The sequence below is a fragment of the Perognathus longimembris genome, chromosome 28 (assembly GCF_023159225.1).
Source record: "Perognathus longimembris pacificus isolate PPM17 chromosome 28, ASM2315922v1, whole genome shotgun sequence".
Classification (NCBI taxonomy): Eukaryota; Metazoa; Chordata; class Mammalia; order Rodentia; family Heteromyidae; genus Perognathus; species Perognathus longimembris.
This window is the reverse complement of record NC_063188.1, coordinates 44,899,062-44,919,380: the sequence shown is the minus strand read 5'-3', so window position 1 is coordinate 44,919,380 and position 20,319 is coordinate 44,899,062. Positions and strand designations below refer to the sequence as shown.

Genomic DNA, 20,319 nt, shown 5'->3' with positions numbered 1-20,319 from the left:
AAAATATTTTAGCTATTCTTTCCCTTGAAAAAACTTTTTTATGAATAATTTCAAATCAGAGTATATACCTTCAGTGCATTGAGAAATTCAAACCCTACATACATATGTAAATCACAGGAACCACAATTCAATCATTCTGGGCCACGATATTATGTTCTCATTCAAAAACACATCCTAGGGGAATGGTTTAATCTGTTAAAAATGTAGTTCACAATCAACATTCCCAAAGCATGATGTATTACAGTTAAGTTTTCACAAGTGGTACAAATCCCTAATCAAATATGTTTAATTACAAACATGTGAGGTTGATCACTTAGGGAATAAAATAAACAAACATAACCATGATTTCAAGTCTACCCTTAACTTTATTATACATAAATCTAGATGCCTACATTATTTCTGGCAGGAAGTATAGAAACTCACAAATGAGTTCTAAAAACTCAAAACTGGAGAATAAAAAAGGAATACTGTTCATTTCCCTTCACTAAAAACAGGTTGCCAAGTCCACAGATAAGCAATAGTCTCTGATATATAAGCCAGCCAAAAGGTCAAAGCCTACAACAGGTCAAATCTCAAAATGGCAGTCTGAAGCCTGTCCAAATTCTTTTCTGTATTGAATATTTTGAGACATTTGAAATCACTGCCAGGGGTTTAATACTTTTGTTACCCAGGGTTTTGGCCTAACAGGATTTGCCACACACTGCTCATTTGCTTAGGTGCTTATGATGCAGTGATGATCAAGGCTATACCAGGATATTCAGTCCGACTGTTGACATACCTGCAGAGTTCTGGTGTTGTTTATATCCCTTTCCTTCAGAAGAAAAGTTTACAAGAGCTTGCCTCAGAGCTGCAAGTCCTAACAGTCTGTGCTAGTTATTCCTTGTGTATAACCACCTTTCAAAGGATGGCATAATATAAGGGTTATGTTCATTTATTGGATAACTCCAATTTTAACACTCATATATGGCTAACTTCTGCTGATATTGCCAGAGACATCCCAACAACAGTCTGCACGTGTCCATGTGTCCAAGGCTCAGAACACTAGTTTGGAAGCCAGCAGGACATTTCTGTAGTGTATAAGATGTGTTTTAGATACAATTTTCTGACAGCTTGGTTGATCTGATGCAGGATAACAATACTGCAGCTAGGTGATGAACCTGAAGGAGATCCTGGAGTTGCTGAAAGTGAACTGGCTTGGAGGGCTGGGAGGCTGTCTAGACCACACCTAGTTGGGGTGATTGAGAGCCTGACTGCTCTGTGCTTATGGTTCTTTCACATCATTACCATGAGCAATCAATAGGTGTTCAATGCAATGTACTAAGAAATCCTGGGGTAAGCATTAAGGTGATGCAGTCTTGTAAGCCAATGTTGGAGAAAGACGAAGTATAATTCTTAAGGAAACCACACACACACACACACACACACACACACACACACACACACACACACACACCAGCTACTAAAGAAGCTGTATAATTTAGAATGAGATAATGTTGCAGGAATACTTCAAGAAAGTAGTCTGTATATCTGGCCTTGTAGAGTTTTGGCTTTGTCTAAGCAAATCATTAGACAATCATCACAGATATGTGTTTCATGTATAGCTTCAGAGAGATAATGGAGTGAGCAGCCATAGGAAAGGAAAGTTTCTACTGGAAGTTTTATAATAATAATTCCATATGTAGCAAATTTTGTTTTATTTGTCAACACAAATCATTGTTTACTAATATATTACAGGTTCAAAACTCAAGAATGAGTAAATAGTTGTCATTGATAAGGTACTTTTAAATAGAAAACTAAACATGCAAATCATAGTAGGTATAAAATATTTCCACTCTATTTGACATATTTTTTTTGAAAAGGAAACTATGTAATGCACACAGTGTTCTTGTTACTATTTAGTATAAATGACCATTTAAACTCCATATTCTAAAAAATGTCTTCAAAAGAAATAGTAATTGGAATTCCAGGAAAATGGCAAGGAGCATCAGATCCCTGTTTAAACTCCCTCTGAGAACCCAGTTTTAGTACTCCAGAGAAACTTTTACTCCTAGAATGACAGCCCAACTAGGTTATAACACTATAGAGATTCTGCCCAGAAAGGAAAAATCGAGGCAGCTGGCTTGAGAAAACAGATTTGAGCTCTGGGAAGTATCCTGCCTCCAGTCCAGCCCCCGTGGAGCACCCCGCACTCCACGAACCTACAGTACTCAGCAGCGACCATGAAGAAATCCTCCAGACAGGTGGCAGACAGACACAAACCACAGGCTGATCATGGATGGAACAAAATTCCAGAGAAAGCATGAGTACCCCATGAAAAACATTCTCCTGCCCACACAGCAGCATTTGGAAGGTAGCCCTTCCCCCACCACCAGAGTGATGCACCATCTTTGACTCTGGCATAGACTAGGCCAGAACAGAATGGAAATAAAGCAAGCCAGGGGAAAGCAAGGACAAATGAAAAGGGCAAGAGTAACTGAACAGTGAGAGCCAGCTCAGCCCAGGAGAAGTCCCCTCCCTGACCCCTCCCTTCCTCCCCCACCCCCACTGCCCAGGTCGAAGGGTCTTTCCTCAGGCTGAGGCTCACAGACTCAGGTAAATTTGGCCAGAGGCACCCTGTCTCGCACTGCCCAGCCCCTCCCTGCCCATCCCTGACTCGCCCAACCCCTCCCTGCCCATCCCCATCTCACCCAACACCGCGCAGTTGTCTACTCCTCAGCAGCTGAAGTTTCTAAAATCAAACTGAAAGCAGCAGCAGCTACTGGCAACACAGAACAAATAGACAGGACAGGCAATGATTCCAGAGACTGATCAATGTTCCCATTACAGAAGGCACCCAAATCCTACCAGCAAACCAAAGTGAACCACACAGCCAGCTCTGCCCAAGAGAAGGTCTTCCCAGGCGGGAGGAACTTCCCCAGGGCAACCGGCCCTCAGCCCTAGGTAAACAAAGCCAGAGGTGCTCTGCTCTGCTGACTCCACAGTATAACCAGAGGCAGAAGTTAAAAGCAGCAGCCCCACACCAGGCAGGAGGAGCCACAGTTCCAAGACTGTTCGGCATCCCCAAATTACAGAAGGCACCCAACTCCTACCTGCAAGCTGTGCAAACGACACAGTGCTATGCTTTAACTAACCAGAAAGGAGGGTCAGAGCATACCCACCCCCTGCAAACTGAAAGCAAATCAAAGCAGCCACGACTCAGGAAAATAGACGATAGACCATCAAAAGGAAACCAGAGGCAGGAAAGAGCCTACCCAAACATGGAAGACAGACTTTTTCCTTCATTCCTCTTTTTTATTTTGTTTTTCTGTATTTTTTTCTTTATTTTTCTTTTCATATTTTTTCTTTAAAATTACTTCCGTTTAATTAATACCTTTGTTGATTTTTGTTGACCCTCTGCCATATATCATTTTAATCTTGTTCTTTCTTCCTATTCTACCCTTTTTCACCTTTCCATTTCCTTAAAACTAAATCAAAATCATCATCCCCCATTCTCTGCATGGACAAAGGCCTCATATCTAAAATATATGCAGAACTAAAAAAATTACCTTCCTCCAAAACAAAACCGCAAAGAACCAATAGCCCCCTCATCAAGTGGGCTAAAGACTTACAAAGAGACTTCTCTGATGAGGAAATCAGAATGGCCAAGAGACATATGAAAAAGTGCTCTACATCACTGGCCATAAAAGAACTGCAAATCAAAACAACATTGAGATTCCACCTCACCCCTGTAAGAATGTCCATTATCAAGAAAACTAACAATAATAAATGTTGGAGGGGATGTGGCCAAAAGGGAACCCTACTTCATTGTTGGTGGGAATGTAAACTGGTTCAGCCACTCTGGAAAGCAGTATGGAGATTTCTCAGAAGACTAAATATAGAGCTCCCCTATGACCCAGTAGCCCCATTTTTGCACATCTACCTAAAAGACCACAAACAAGAACACACTGCACACTGGGATTCCAGAGAGCACTCCTGAATATAATCAAGGCAGTCTATGACAAACCAACAGTAAGCATAATTCTAACTGGTGAAAAACTAAAGCCATTCCCTTTAAAATCAGGAACAAGAGAGGGATGTCCGCTCTCTCCCCTTCTTTTCAACACAGTACTAGAATTCCTAGCCAGAGCAATTAGGCAAGAGGAAGACCAAAAGGGGATCCAAATAGGAAAAGATGAAGATAAACTCTCTCTCTTTGCAGATGACATGATCCTGTACCTAAAGAACCCCATAGACTGTACTCCCAAGTTACCTAACCTGATCCAAAACTTTGTCCAAGTAGCAGGATATAAAATAAATGCTCAAAAATCAATGGATTTTCTATATGACAACGACCTGAAGACCGAGACTGAAATCAAGAAAACAACTCCTTTGCAATAGCCTCAAAAAGCATGAAATATCTAGGAATAACCTTTACCGAAGAAGTGAAAGACCTCTATGATGAGAACTTTAAACACCTGAAAAAGGAAATTAAGGCAGAACTAAGGAAATGGAAAATCCTCCCATGCTCCTGGATTGGGAAGATTAATATAATCAAAACAACAATATTGCCAAATGCTATCTACAAATTCAATGCAATACCCATTAATATCCCAACACTATTTTTTAATGAAACAGAGGAAGCAATCCAGAAATTCATATGGAACAATAAAAGTTCCCAAATAGCAAAAATAATCCTAAATAGAAAGAACAGTGCTGGAGGAATTACAATTCCAAACTTCAAGCTGTATTTCAAAGCTATAGTAATATAAACAGCTTGGTATTGGCACAAGAACAGGCCTGAGGACCAATGGAACAGAATTGAAGACCCAGAAATGAACCCACAGAACTATGCCTACTTAATCTTTGATAAAGGAGCTAAAAAATAGGATGGAAAAAAGACAGCCTCTTCAACAAATGGTGTTGGCAAAACTTGTTCAACACCGGTAACAAATTAAAACTAGATCCTTATATAACACCCTGCACCAAAATCAATTCCAAATAGATCAAAGACCTCGAAGTAAAATCAGATAACCTGAAAAACTACAAGAAGGTATAGGAGAAACACTTGGCCTCCTCTGCACAGGAAGAAACTTCCTTAATAAAGAACCAGAAATGCAACAATTCAAAGAATGGTTGGGCAAATGGCACTGCATCAAACTGCGGAGTTTCTGCAGGGCAAACGACATAGCTTGCAAGATAAACAGAAATCCCACTAACTGGGAGAAGATCTTTGCCAGCCACACAATGGACAAAGGCCTCATATCTAAAATATATGCGGAACTAAAAAATTTAATTTCCGGGGCTAGGATATAGCTCAGTGGCAAAGCACTTGTCTAGCAAGTACAATGTCCTGGGTTCGATCCCCAGTACAAAAATAAATTAAATTCCACCAAAACAAACCCTCAAAGAACCAACTGTCCCCTCAACAAGTGGACTAAAGACCTAAAAAGAGACTTCTATGAATAGGAAATGAGAATGGCCAAGATATACACCCAATCAGGTGTGGGTGGCTCATACCTGTGATCCTAGCAACGCAGGAGTCTGAGATCTGACTAGTTAAAACCCACAGTCAACAGAAAAGTCCATGAGACTTTCAACTACAGTCAACCAGCAAAAAGCCAGAATTGGAGGTGTGGCTAAATGGTCTGCTATGAGCATTAGGCTAAAGCCTAAAGGAGACTTCCATGGCCCTCAGTCAAGCCACAATATTTTTCTGAAATTTTACTTTTAACAGCCATAGGAAGCATATTTATGCTGAATACTAACTTGGGGTTTGTAACAGAAACAACCGATGCAGTATGGGGCATTATTGCCTATAGGTTCTGCCTCAGTAGAAGAGTTGGATATTCATTCAACCTCATGCAAATTGATTGCCTAAAAAAGTGCATAGTACTAGATGGATTCACAGATCCTCAGTTGGGAAAAAGAGCTCAAACCTATACATGTTCTCATGGACCGTTCTTTATTATTTGGGAAATGATTGCTCACACTGACTACTGACTACCTGTTTTCTGTTCCAATCTCACTCATTAAAACACTTTGAGAGGAGACACACTAGAAATTCACTGGAGAAAGACGGAAATGAGGGATCCCAGAAATTGGAGTTCAAAGTGTAAGTCAAGCAGTTGATGAGGGCAAAGCTGAGAATGCCTTCATTTTAAAGGATTTACCCCAAAGATATTCTTTACTTATTGCGATATCTGAGCAAGTAGGTTAGTCATTAGATCTTACTACCTCTCCTACATATGGTGAACATTGTTAACCCTTCATTTAGTGGTGCGCATGTACAAATCAAACCCAGCTTGGCAATTGCTTTAGGGATGGCATGGGAAATACAGCAGTTTGCCTTGCTCTAAATACCCACATCCCATGCAGTTCTAAGGATGACTTCAATATTATCTTATGAGAGCTGACAGACAAGCGACTGACATTCAGTGTTGAGGTAGTAAAGGCTGCTAGTGGTTTGAAGGTAGCCACAGTGGGAGTACTCAGACCATGAGAAAGGACAGTGACAACCAGAAGTATGCCCTGTCTCAAATACCTTCACTCTTTAAATAAACAATACATAAATCTCAAGTCACAAATTATTAGTGCTCTGCACAATTTCTCACTTGTTAATACTATTTAAAAATAATAAGTGGCACAATAAAACAAATTTTCCCCTAAATAATAGGAAAAGTAAATGTGACAGGAAATACCATAAGTACAAACTTCCCATTTTCCTCTAAAAAGATTTCATTAGAATGTGTACTTTGAATAAATTGTTAATACAGTATTAGTTCCCTGCAGGGTATGCATATTTCTAGGTAAAGCAATTAGTTTACCAATTTCTGGTTGAATAATAGTGACAATTGTAAATTATAAAAGTGAAAATTCATTCAGCAATATGTATAATTCAAAAAATTTTACTGGCTGGGAATATGGCCTAGTGGTAGAGTGCTTGCCTCATATACATGTAGCCCTGGGTTTGATTCCTCAGCACCACATATATAGAAGAGGCCAGAAGGGGCACTGTGGCTCAAGAGGTAGAGTGCTAGCCTTGAGCAAAAAGAAGCCAGGGACAATGCTCAGGCCCTGAGTTCAAGCCCCAGGATTGGCAAAAAAAAAAAAAAAAGAATTTTACTATGTGGGAAGTATTGAATAATTTTAGATATGTAAACACAATCTATTCCATACAAGTTTGGAAAGAAAACCAATATTTTCCCCTTCAATGTCCATAGTATTCACTGTTACCATATGACTTACCCCTCCATCCCCCCACACCATTGGTTCAGGTCCTGGGGCTTGAGCTTAGGGCTTGTGTGTGATCCACAAGCTTTTATTCAAAGGCTACTGTTCTACCACCAGAACTATATCTCCACTATTGGTATGGAAATGAGTCTCACAGACTTTCCTGCCCTGAATGGCTGTGAACCACAATCCTCAGATATTAACCTCCTGAATAACTAGAATTAAGAGTCTGAGTGACCTGCACATGACTTATTTATGTATTTGTTTAAGTTTGTACCTGTTTATGTCAGCCATCTTGATGAGACTTATGTACACCCAAGTGTTTTTACATGGGTATGGTATGGAATAAATTAAGTGGGAAATAAAATAACTGGAAAATTAGGCATATTCACCTGATAACCAACAGAGTTGTGACACCAAAATGAGTAACATTTAAAATAGCAGAATTAATACCATCTTCCAGGAAAGCAAAACATAAAAAAAGAAATTATCAATTCATTTCCACACTGTCCAGATTGGATATATGCTATTGTCATATTTGTTGTAACCAGACACTTGTCTAAATCTATGGAATTCTTTCTAAGTTTCATTCAAGGAAAACATCTCTTCATTTATAAAAATATATTTAGGCCAAAATATGTGACAATAAAATCTCATCTTTTCCATTGTCATGAGCTTACCAGGAGATACATCTAACAAATTTGTCACAAAGGGTTTTAGGATGAAATAAATGTATTGCAAGCTGATGGTTATCTGTTTTGTTCTCATAACTCCATGCTGATCCCATGGTCTACTGACTTCCCTACCCTGGGGCCCCTCCTGATTCTCAGGAAAACATCACACCTAGAGAGAGTGGGACACAAGTTGGGACCTGGGAACCCTCTCTAGATTCCCTCTTGAAGACTAGCCATTCTGGGCTTGAAGCCAGACCTAAAAGCAAAAAAAATTTATCTGCTTTTGCAAATAAATTTGACATCAGTATCAAATGGACAATGGTTAAATTATAAGTGAAATTCTCATGTGTCTTGATAAACCACTTAGAAATTTGGCCTCAGTACCAACTAGATAATAGCAATCACTGGTCTGAATACAGCATTTTTGATGCCACAGTATTGCAAGACATAAATTTCTCCAATAGAATGGCAAGTGGTCAGAGGTTCCCTAAGCCCAAGCTTTTTTTTTTCTTTCATTGCTCCTGTAAATATTTTCCTTTCTGTAGTCCAGATTCTTTTAGCTGAAACTGTCCATTCTTTCTAAGAAAACTCTCTCTGTCAACCTTTGCCCCTGTGCCTTCCAGGACTATGTGGGTAACACAGGGTGGGAATGGGCATAAGCCTCCAAAGATAAAACACCTTTCCTTGTCTTACAAATGTAATCATAACAATAATCTAACAGTCCTACTTGAACTCCGAAAGCAAACGCAGGACCCCCAATTTACCCAACAAGAATTATTTAAGTGGCCTTCAATGTCTTTAGCATCATTATCAGGATGAAGAAGCAAAAGAGGAAAAAGAGACTTCCTGAACTCTGATACCAAATCTTTGCTACTGCCATGCAGCTCCAAAATGGGCTGTCCTATACAAAGCCACCACTCAAACAGGCCTCTGCTCTGGCTCCTTCACTAACCTATCACTGACTGTGGTTGGCTGACAAACACTCTTGAGGCCAGTTTCTCTGTCTTACTTGAATGGTCTGGTCCTTTTTCCTACCATAAATCCCATAATGGAAGCAGTTAGACAGCATACCCCAAACACCCAAAACAAACCCTTTCTTTTGTCTTTGGGACTCAGACAATAATCCATTCCTTTACTCTTTCCTGAATCTACTCACTTCACAATCTGGATTCTTAATTTCTCCTTCAAGGCAAAATCCTCTAGCAGACTATGAAAGGTACCCTGGAGGAACTCTTCCCTCCCTCAATTCTCTATGTAGGCCTTGGTAACTGATACCCACCTGGAAAGAGAAGGCCACATGGTGGATTTCCACATGACCCCCCCCCCACTCTTATACCAAGCTTACCCCTCCTTCAACCAATCTAGGTGTTCAAGGTCAATTCATATGCTAATATGTCTCATTACTAAAATTGTTTTAAAGGTTTTTTTCTTCTTGTGATCAATGTTTGTTTAAGCATGGAGATTGTCAAATTTTATTGTTGGCAAAAGTTTTGTGTCTCAAATTTTGCCTTGGCGCTTCCTGTTGGTCTAGCAGTCTAGCATTGTCCATGTGGTTCTATCATGTAATGGGCAAAAATATATTTTACCACTGGAATTCTAGAAAACTTATGGCTGATTTTCATTTCTCAAAAACCTAATTATTTGTTAAAACTTTGTGCATGTGTGTGTGAATATGTTCAAAACAATCTCATTGTAATACATAAAAACTACCATCATAATGTAAGAAAAAGTAGTCTTTTCTGTCAAACTAAAGTGCTTCTGTCTTGAATACTGATTTTTTTGGTACTGATATTTGCTGAATTTATTAAACTCAAGGCCTGGGCACTGTCCCTGAGCTGCTTTTGTTCAAGGTTAGCACTCTACCACTAGGGCCACAGCACCACTTCTGGCTTTTTCTGTTTATGTGGTACTGAGGAATTGAACCCAGGGCTTCATGCATGCTAGGCAAGCAGTCTACCACTAATCTACATTCCCAGTCCAAAATTATTTGCTTTTTGGCTTTAATTGTAAGTATTTTCTGTGCTGCTTGTGACTAGTACCAATGTGAGGAATGCGAACGCTGTGTTGAAGGAGTTCATTACCATGTGTGCTGCTTATTAAAAGGAGAAATCTTTATCAATGGAAATACTAGAAGTAATGAGAACCCCTATAGAGTGGGAGCTTTCTACTGACCTCATCAACTTCCTCCATCTAATGCCTGCCAGCCACCCTGCTCCCAACCCCACTCCCAACCAGTTGTGATGGAGAAAACTAAACCTACAAAAAAAAATAGGGACTAGCCCTTTTTCTAATCTTGGTCATCTATTATACTTAGAATGTGAGCCAAATTCCTTGACAAGGAGGAGGAACAGTTTAGATTGGGATTAAAAATCTAGCAAACTGCTTTGCCTGGGCATCCTGGCTTGAGGTAGAATAACAGTAATGACCTTGAGGACAGTCATTGTGCATTTCTAAAGTAACCAAGAATTAGCAGGTTTTACAAACCAAGGAAAAAAAAGGTCAGTTTAAACTCAAATCTCAAAGAAGCTAACTCTTCAGAATTGGGTGAGGAAAAAATGTGTCTAAGAGTTCTGACATTATATTAAGAAAAATTATTTTATTTGAATTCAGAAGTTTTTAATATGAGTGAGTCCAAAACACTAATTAAAGAAAAATAGGTACAGAGATTAGAAAATATAAAGGGGTAAGTTAGTAGAGGAACTCTTGGGAAAGGAATCGAGGAAACACAACTAGTTTCCTCGGATAAGAAAGGATTTGGGAAGTAAGAATTGTCCTACATGTTTGTTCCAAAAAGGAAAAAGGAATAAATCAAGACTAACCATAGAAAATTCCACTAAGTAGCAGATTAGTAATGTTGGTGAAGTTGATATGTAATTAATTTGGCTATTATTTAAAACTGGTCTAAAGATTCTTCCTAAAGTCTAGGCTAATACAATGATGTAAAACCAACATTCTAGTGTTTATGCCCATCTATGAAATAAAGTAATTGCTTAAGGGTTCATGTAAAGGTACTCTAAATGATCCGCTTTTAAGTAAGTATGCAAGATTAAAATGCTATTCATTGCTGTTTAATATATGTTTCCATGTATGTAAGCTACCTTGGATACAGAGATAAAAATCAACTCCTACATACTTTATTGAGGTTTAGTGTCATCGACAATATCTTAATCTCAATTAGTATCCTAAATTATTATATGAAATTAAGTATAACTATATTGTTTAATCAGTTACTGTTTTAAAACTTTAATAATAACTATTGTTAAGTCTTTTGTTATTATAGATTTGATCCTACAGCATTTATACTCAGATTTACAGAGGGACAAATGAATCTTAGAAGTTTGTCAGATTTAACTTTTATTCTTAATAAAAGGTAAACCCTGCTTAAAAAGTATTTCTATTGATCTTCTTGTTGCTTCAGTTGAAAATGAAAAGGGGCTTTTGGAATGGACTCTCACTTGATCTGTCAATCACTCCCCCTCCAATATGGGGCATGTCATCAGTCAATTGGGATATGTCATCCCAGCAAAGAGCAAAAGTGCCAACTGTGATAAGCTATGGAAACAATGAGCAAGAAGTGAGATCCTATACTCACTGGGACAGAGCTACTCCTGGTGATGAGAATCACCAGAGGCAGTTAGAAAAAAATGCACATATAAGATGGGATGGTGTCAGATCCTAAATGGAGTCACTTTAAAAAATTAACCAAAACCAGGAGGTCAAAAGAAAATAGTTCATGAGCATGCCTATCTAATGTCCACACCTGTCTGCCTTCTAACTGGACAAGAATTTATATCCTTGTCTTTGTTACCTGCTATTACTACTTATAGTGAGTCTTAGACTTGGGATAGTTTGCTTTGGCACCTTCCTGGGTCTTCCATCTATACTCTATAGTCCAGACAACTATAGTCTAGACATCTATAGTCCAGTTACAGGAAATGATCAAGGCCTCTCACTGGGCCCTCAATCCAGCACTAGCTCTGCTTATTCTTAGCCAGCCCACCATGCTCTCTCCTACACAGTTGCCAAAAGCTCTAGACACCTCCTTCCTGTCCCTAGTCCAGTTATTTGTAAATTCCTCCTTCCCTATAAAGGGCCACTACTGGGTTTGTGCTCCAAATGGAACTTTTCTGGCTTGTGAGTAGGGTGTACTTTCCTGTGTCATTTGTATCAACTGTACCTGCCACCTTGTCAGCATTTTGCCTGATATCCACTCAATTTGCAGAAACATCTCAATACATGAAGAGAATCACTCCAATGGACATCCTTGTAGGATTTCCTCTTATAGTGGTTCTCCTGGTTGGCCCCTCAATTACTATCTTTAACAGCCATCCTTTTTATCTTTCTTCTTAAATGCTGTTTTCTCACCTTTTTCAAAAGTTTCTCTTCAACAAGATAACAGCCCCCACTCAGGACATTACCTGGGAGCAAATGAAGGCCATCCTATTATTGCAGGCAACTGGAGGCTTCACTTACACTACCCTTCCCTGTCCAGCACAGACCTGGACCTTGGAGACTCCAGCCCCAGTGATTCATCCATTCCCCCAGGTCAGCAGGAAATAACCAGAAAAGCCACCAATATACCTCTCAACTTTTTACACCTCTTTAGATATTCGAATGATGATTATCTGCTTTGTTCTTATAACTCCATGCACTTCACATGGCTCACTGACCACCCTCCCTCAGGAGCCCCTCTTGATTCTCAGGAAAACATCAGACCAGGCCTTACTTGAATGAGCCTCATGTGAAAGAGCAGGAGTGCAAGCATTAGGAGGATACCCCCACCATAAAACCTGACAGACGGGACTGTTTACACTGTAAACCCCAAACCAGACAGTTCAGGCAATAAACCCCAGAAGGGCAAGATAAAGAAATTCCAGAGACTTACCCTAGGATATATAAAAACCTGCAATCCTCCACAGGCCCTGCTCTTTGTTTTTCTGACCCTGCTTGTTACATGGAGTCCCTCTACAGCAAGGATTAAAGCCTATTCTGGTCTGTTGAGGTTTCTGTCTCCTTTCTCTTCTTTGGTCCCCTGGACTCAGTTTCCTAACACCACCTGTTGGGAGCCTGCAGCAAAGCTCATCCTGACCTCTGGCTATGTTGTTATCACAAGGACATGGGAGGACAGGGCTTGCTGGGAAGTCAGTACTAATTGGAAATGCTTTACTATGTCCACAGAAGTCCATTCTTATGTTAACCAACCTCATCAGTCTTAACTGCCATCCCACGTTGCCGACTTCAAAGCCTTTTTGTGTTCTTGAACTTCAGTAACCCTATGCTATTCCTTGGTTCCTAAACTGCATATAAGCTGGAAGTTAAGAATAAACTAAACAGGGTTCAGTCTTGAGCTACAGGCTTGAGCTGCAGACCTCCCGAACCCCATTTTTTGTCTTTTGTCTTTTGTCGCTTGTCTTGTATCTTTCTTTTTCTTTAATCCTCGCCCCCTCAATCAGGATTCCCTTTCGCTGCTGGCTGGCTCTGGCAACCACCCATAATAAAATATAGCTGGGCACCAGTGGCCCATGCTTGCAATCTTAGCTACTCAGGAGGTTGGGATCTGAGGATTGCTGTTTAAATCCTATCAGGCAGACAAATGTGAGAGACTTATTTCCTACCTTATTAATCAGCAAAAAAAAAAAAACCCAACACCCCAAAAAATCATAACTGGGGCTGTGGCTCAAGTCATAGAGCACTAGCCTTGAGCTTAGGGACAGCAACCAGGCCATGAATTCAACTCCCAGTACTGGTAAAAAAAAAATCCAAACACAATGGACCTGACCAAACCAAAGAAAATTCCTCAACAGCAGGGCAAAGGACTGAGAATTTCTCCCAATGACAAAGTCAATAGATGAAGACGAATACCCCAGGTTCGTAAGTCTTATTGAATCTCTGACTTGCATCTTAAATGCTGCAAAAAAAAAAAATTTACCTCTATGGAGCAAGAAAGAGAACAAGGGAAACTCATTAAATAGGTGGGATAAGGAGTTCAAGAGTAATCACCCAAGGTTGGATACAGTGGCATGATTCCTTTTAAATCCCTTTTCCGTTTCCCAAAAGACTATCCAGACTATCCTGAGTCTGTAGTACCCAGGAAAATCAAGAGAAGTGCCCTGGAGCTCTATCCAGCTTAAGCAGCTGCTACTATGTGTCCTTGTCTCTCCTCTTCTTGCATGCCAACACCTCTGCTGAAACTACCCCGAGACTGACCTAGAGTGGTGTTTCTGCAACCCCTATGGCATTTTTCTCCAGGAGATAAAGTGAGAAATCTCCCTGACTTACTAAGTGGTTACCAGATTTAACCAGAAATTTAGTCCCTTAACAAAATATCAAACCATAAGTGATGAAACTAGGCTTTTGGAGAAAAGCAAATACATTTTTTATTAATTTTTAAGCAAACATTGTTAACATGTATAAAACAACAATTCTATTCCAAGAGGGGAGGGTGAAGGGATTTCACATAACGTCTAAGAAAAATGGGTTTCTGAAAGTATATGACTGGGTGTTGACTTTGGTAAAGAATGTGGCCTGGAACCAGTTTATTTTTGATGTACTATCATTTCTCAAGTTGTATTCCTTCCTTCATGTCTCAAATATTCTTTAACTCTTGTAGTTTGCAAGATAAGGAGAACACTGTGGTGAACCTGCATGAAAATGTAGAAACATTCTTGAGTGCTTTCACATGAAAGAATGGGTGGGAATGTAAATACTACTAATTGAGTAGGCTGACTTGCTCTACATTGTTCAGGTGCCCTTTAGTATATGCTGGAACAAACTACAGCTTAATCTTGCCAGAGCTGATTCTTGGGACTCATTCATTGCCTCTCAGCATTCAGCTGGCTGTGGAGGATTTAAGGTGACTTTGGTGGGAGCATTAACATCAGGGGAGTGGGACAATACTATCAATAAGAAGTATGCCCTCCTTCTCCAGAGCCCTTTCCCGTTATATCTCTGCATGGAACTAATCATAGAAAGCTTTTTTTTTTCTTTTTTTGCAAGGCCTGGGGCTCGGACTCAGGGCCTAAACACTGTCTCTGGCTTCTTTTATAGCAAGTTATTTTAAGTCTATACAATGTGGTTCCTATAAATCTTATTTTCATTTGAATATTTTCTCTAAATTTGTAATTCTGTACACAAGTGTGTACATAATATAAATTGCATCTTATATGCTTTCTTGAAGAAGTAACCTAAACTTCCATGCTGTGCTTTCTATCTTTGCAGAGTGATACTGACACACTGAGACTACAGTGAAAATTACTTCAACTTAGCTGGGACCTGGTTGTTCAGTCAAATGGTCCTAGCTACTCAGGAGGCTGAAGACTATGGTTCCAAGCCAGCCCAAGTCCATAAGACTATTATCTCTAACTACAGAACCTAGGCCTAATTTCAAGCCCTAGAAGCTACACACACACACACACACACACACACACACACACACACACACACACACACACTGTCATCTTTTGTAATAAGAGTTTGTTGACAGCTAATGAGGAAAAACTCATCATTACTAAAAACAAGCTAGACTCTCCTTACATACAGTTTTGGAATTAGTGTGAGCATATCATTCAAGGTTTCACTTGAGATTTTACAACAGTGGGATCTGGATATGAACAAAGAGATGCAAATTACAACTGCAATTTTTGAGCCACATTAGAACTCTTAAAGCCAACATTAGGAGAGTTTCCTCTCACTGAGGTTAAGCTTCAAACATTTACAAGAATAACAGATATATAAGAGACTGTTGAACACCAGTCTCTTCGCTAGTCCTTTTTACTACAGGAAAAATGTTAAATGTGTGTTTACTACTTAGGAAACATAATAGATCTTGCAGAAAATAAAATACTAAATGCCTAAATCAGTTTTTTAATTTTAAACACACACTACTTACTCTGTCCATTGAAAGTTATGCTTACAAGGAGCTCATATTTTGTTGTAATGCATTGTTCTCAGTATTAAGTTCATCTTCATGAAAACTTTCCAGATCATTAAGGTTCTAAAAGGAAAAAAAACATGTTCAGTCATAAATCATCAGTGTTCATGTCAAAAAAGAAAACCCATACTCAGTTAGAAGTCACCAATTTTAATTTCAAAACAGTAACATTTCCAAAGGTATAAACAGATAAATTCAAGTGATCTTTGTCATTTATTGCAAATGTAAATATTCTGAATACTATTTGAAGATCAGCATATACACTAAAGCAAAACAGAAATGAGTGACTGAGTGAAATATTGCTATCATAACACTTTCCACAAATAGAGTAACGGACTATTAGTGTGAACTGGAATGAATAAAGGAGTAAGATAAAATTATTCTAAAATGCACTATTAAAAATGCATAGCATGGGGCTTGGAATATGGAATAAGGCAAGAGTGCTTGCCTTGTATACATGAATCCCTGGGTTCAATTCCCCAGCACCACATATATAGAAATGGCCAGAAGTGGCACTGTGGCTCAAGTAGCAGAGTGCTAGCCTTGAGCAAAAAGAAGCCAGGGAGAGTGCTCAGGCCCAGGCCCAAGGACCAGGACTGGCAAAAAAAAGTATAACATAATAGGTGGACAAAGAGGGAAGAGGATAATATTAGGAGAGAGAAAGTGGAGGGATATAGAGTACACATTCAGAGATTAATGTGTTTTTCAAGTTGTGATAAGATTCACAGATAAGATTCACAATTTCCATTCAGAACCTGTCACTTCTCTGCTCACTTTTTTACTCTGCTATAGGTCTAAGTTCTGTCTTATCATTGTAAGTGCCATATAAAGCAATTTGTTTGGTACTCAATAATATAGAAAAAAAATGGACCATGGACTACTTAGGAAGTACATATATGCAGGATTCTTACTCTCATCTAATAATGCACAAATAAAATATGGTATCTGGAACAAAGAAGTATAAATAAACTATTAACAGTGCCCATTATGTGGCAGTGACCATTATAATGAATCGTAAAATTGAAAATGAAGTTAGCAGTATGTCAAACTAGAACAACACTGCCATGAATAAAATGTTGAGGAATTTCAGACATATAAAAATATAATTTTAAACACAAATTTAGAAAGACAACCAGAATTTTCTCCTACATTTATAATATGCTTTGTAAAAAATACTCTGTAAAGATATAATACAAACCTTGAAGTGACACTGGCATATTTTTTGGAAGGCTTCCATTTTCTGGTTATGAGCAATTGTATATCGTTGAAAAGCCATTTGTTGTTCTCGGAAAATAACCTTCAAGAACGAAAAGATGAGATCTAAAAATTTAGTAAAATACATGGGTTGGATTTATGGCAGGCCTATCCTCCTGGGCCTCTCATAGTATCCCCTGCCAGAGCAAACTGTGTCCCCAACCATTGCCTGGCCTCTGTCTGCAGGCTACTGGGACTGAGGAGGATTTCACAGAGGAAAAAAAATAGTAAAAAGTTAACATTGACTAAAATTAATTACATTAAATTCAAACATAATTACTTCTGATTGATATAATCAATTTCTGATTGCCTATATAATCCTAGCTACTCAGGAAGCTGAAATCTGAGGATCGAGATTCAAAATCAGCCTAATCAGAAAAAGGCCACGAGATCTTTATCTCCAATTCACTATTAAAAATATCCAAAAGTGAAAGTGTCGTTCAAATAGTAGAGCATTAGACTTGAGCAAAAAAGTTCAGGGACAGTATCCAGCCCCAGGTCCTGAGTTTAAGCTCCAGGACTGGCAGGAGAAAAATAGAAGTTTTCTTCTTCTAAGAAATGTTATATCCAAGTTTATATAACTTCTGTTTTCCAATGCCATATAAAATGACAAAATTCTGTCTCTGATTAATGAAAATTACCCTTTTTTTTAACGTTTTCTTCAAATTTTTGAACGGGTTCAATTTACACAACTTATCTCAATCAGTAATCTCTCCACCATTCACCTCACCTCTCTCATCCCACACATTTCTTCAACTTTTCAAGTTCAGCTTTCTGTTATGTAGATTGAGTGCTATTAGCTGCATCTGCTCATCTTCACTCCCTATGTATGCCTCTTTTTGTCTCCACACTTATAAGCCTTTCTTAACAAAATTCACAACATAGGATTCAGTCCTTGAGGACATCAAAATCCACACATTTGATGTTTTTAATGTTGAATTTTTTTCCTCTTTCAATGACCATGAAACAGCCCAGTCACTAAGTCACTAGCCCTTAGGTCTCTTACATAGAAACTTACTACATATCACCACTCCTAATAACTTCTCAGGAAACATGATTCTGAAGCCATTTAATAAAAATTATTGAACAGAAACTCATTTAATGTAAAAAGAAACATTGATAATTTCAGGACTCTAAGCATATCCTTTTTCAATGAGAAAGAAACAGAGACTTATAACTAACTTGCCTGTGGCTCCACATATAGCAAAGTTCAATGGATGTCAAACAGTGGGGTCCACAGTCAAGGCTCATGGGTACTATTTATTAATTGTTCAAAATTTGTAGGCATTAGTTTCCTATGGCAATAAGCCTCTTTGTCCAGTACTGATTCTCAGTAGTCTCTCAGGATGTGGCTTTCCTTGGAACAATTTTCAATGCTAAACATTCAGCCCCACATCCTCATTTTCTCAATAACAGCATTAAATTCATGGCCATTAGTCTCTCTCTCTCTCTCTCTCTCTCTCTCTCTCTCTCTCTCTCTCTCTCTCTCTCTCTCTTTCTCTTTTATACACATACACACTCACACACACAGTACTCTGTCCCTCTGTCAACATATTTGTGTGTGTCAGCCTCTCAAAGCTGTGTGAATATAGTTCAAGTGATAGAGTGCTTGCCCAACAAGCAGGAACCCTGAATTCAATTCCCAGTTTGTAACCAAAAAAAAATCTTCACTACAATCTCTGAAGTTTGAATTTTCACCTGCTTTGCCAAATCCATACTTACTACTTTAAATTTAAATTTAAATACATCATCACTATGATACACTGGTAGGCCACATTCCAGTGGTCCACTTTAGGAAGCGACTCTGTGCCTCAAATTCTTCCCTTAAGGCAGCATTGTTTGTTCTCTATTCTTATGACCCTGATATCTTTCTAAAGACATAAAATCAACACCAAGAGTGTGCCTAGTATCCTATCAACTCATCCCTCCTACATGTCCGTGTGAACTACTGTTACAAAGAACTAATAGATTTGTGAAGGAGAACATTCATCTGGATACCAACAGCTAGTTTTTCTGCTTCTGCCTTGATTTTTGCCATGTCTTCTCCAGAGGTATTTATAAATGTTCCAAACTCAATAGCGTATTCTTCATAAATCCTTTCTCTGTTAAATAAGAAGCAAACATGGTGATGGATAAAAACAATAAGAAAAATGAAACAATACTCAAAGCACATTTGATTTGCCATGCTTTTACTATAAGTGGAAGAGGGCAAATATCAACTAAAATAATCTAATGGAAGTAAGAAAAATTAAACATTTTACTTAGTCTTACTCTAAGAATAATTGCTCCTACTTAGCTGAGAGTAATGTTATCTCAACTTCCTTAGCTCTAGAAAATATTAAAAGACTTCTAATATTATAAATATTCCACAAAACAACTTAAGGATCACAGTAAGTTTAATGTTAATTACATTTACCTTAGGTAAGGTGATTCAGTGAGAATATTATATCCATTTATCATCTAAGAATTCCACAGAACACTATTTCATGGTTCCCAATTTGTTACAATGAGGATTTTAGTGAATTGATACATGATTGTGCCATAAAATTTCCTATTTTTTCTGTCAGTAAATACAGTTAACTGACGGTTTAATTTTTTGACACATTTAACTTTAGTGTAGAAAATGCATTCATTGAATTATGGCAACTTTCTGGGCACTAAAATTCCAAAATTTGAAAAAGAGATTAGCCTTTTCAAGTTCAAGGAAATGCAGCACAGTTCAATTATAAGATGAGGGTACTGTATAAAAATAATTATTTTCTGTGGAAAAATCAAGACAGATCTGTGTACTGGTAAATAACTATCATCCTAGTTATGGTGGAGCTAGAAATTAGAGGATCATTTTTCAAGGCCAAGTATGCTAAAAGTTAGAGATATGATCTAAAAAATCAATCTTTCAACAGTGTCACTTGACTATAACTTCAGGTATAGAGAAAGTGAAATTAGGGAGATCACAGTGTGACAAAGGGATTGGACTAGTACAAGATGCTAGTTGAAAAATACATAAATGAAAGCTCTAGGCATACTATTTAAGCACTTACCTAGCTAACAGGATGCTCTGAGTCAAAACTCCATTACCAAAAAAATTAAAATAAAGCTTGAAAGAAAAATCTAATCAATATTTTGTGTTAATAGTGTAAATGCTGGGAACTGCTGGAACACACCTATAATCCCAATTACTCAGTATGCTGAAATCTGAAGATCACAATTTAAAGTCAGCCTGGACAGAAAAACCTATGATCATCTCTAATT

General features: G+C 38.4%; 1 non-coding gene and 1 pseudogene across 1 annotated transcript; one reads left to right on the top strand and one right to left on the bottom strand.

Moving 5' to 3' along the window:
- Positions 1–950: 950 nt before the first annotated feature.
- Positions 951–19,527, bottom strand: LOC125343024 (annotated as a pseudogene).
- On the top strand, positions 17,152–17,283 carry LOC125344403. The gene has a single exon (XR_007209526.1). It is a non-coding gene; the product is annotated as a small nucleolar RNA SNORA42/SNORA80 family (small nucleolar RNA).
- Positions 19,528–20,319: the final 792 nt, after the last annotated feature.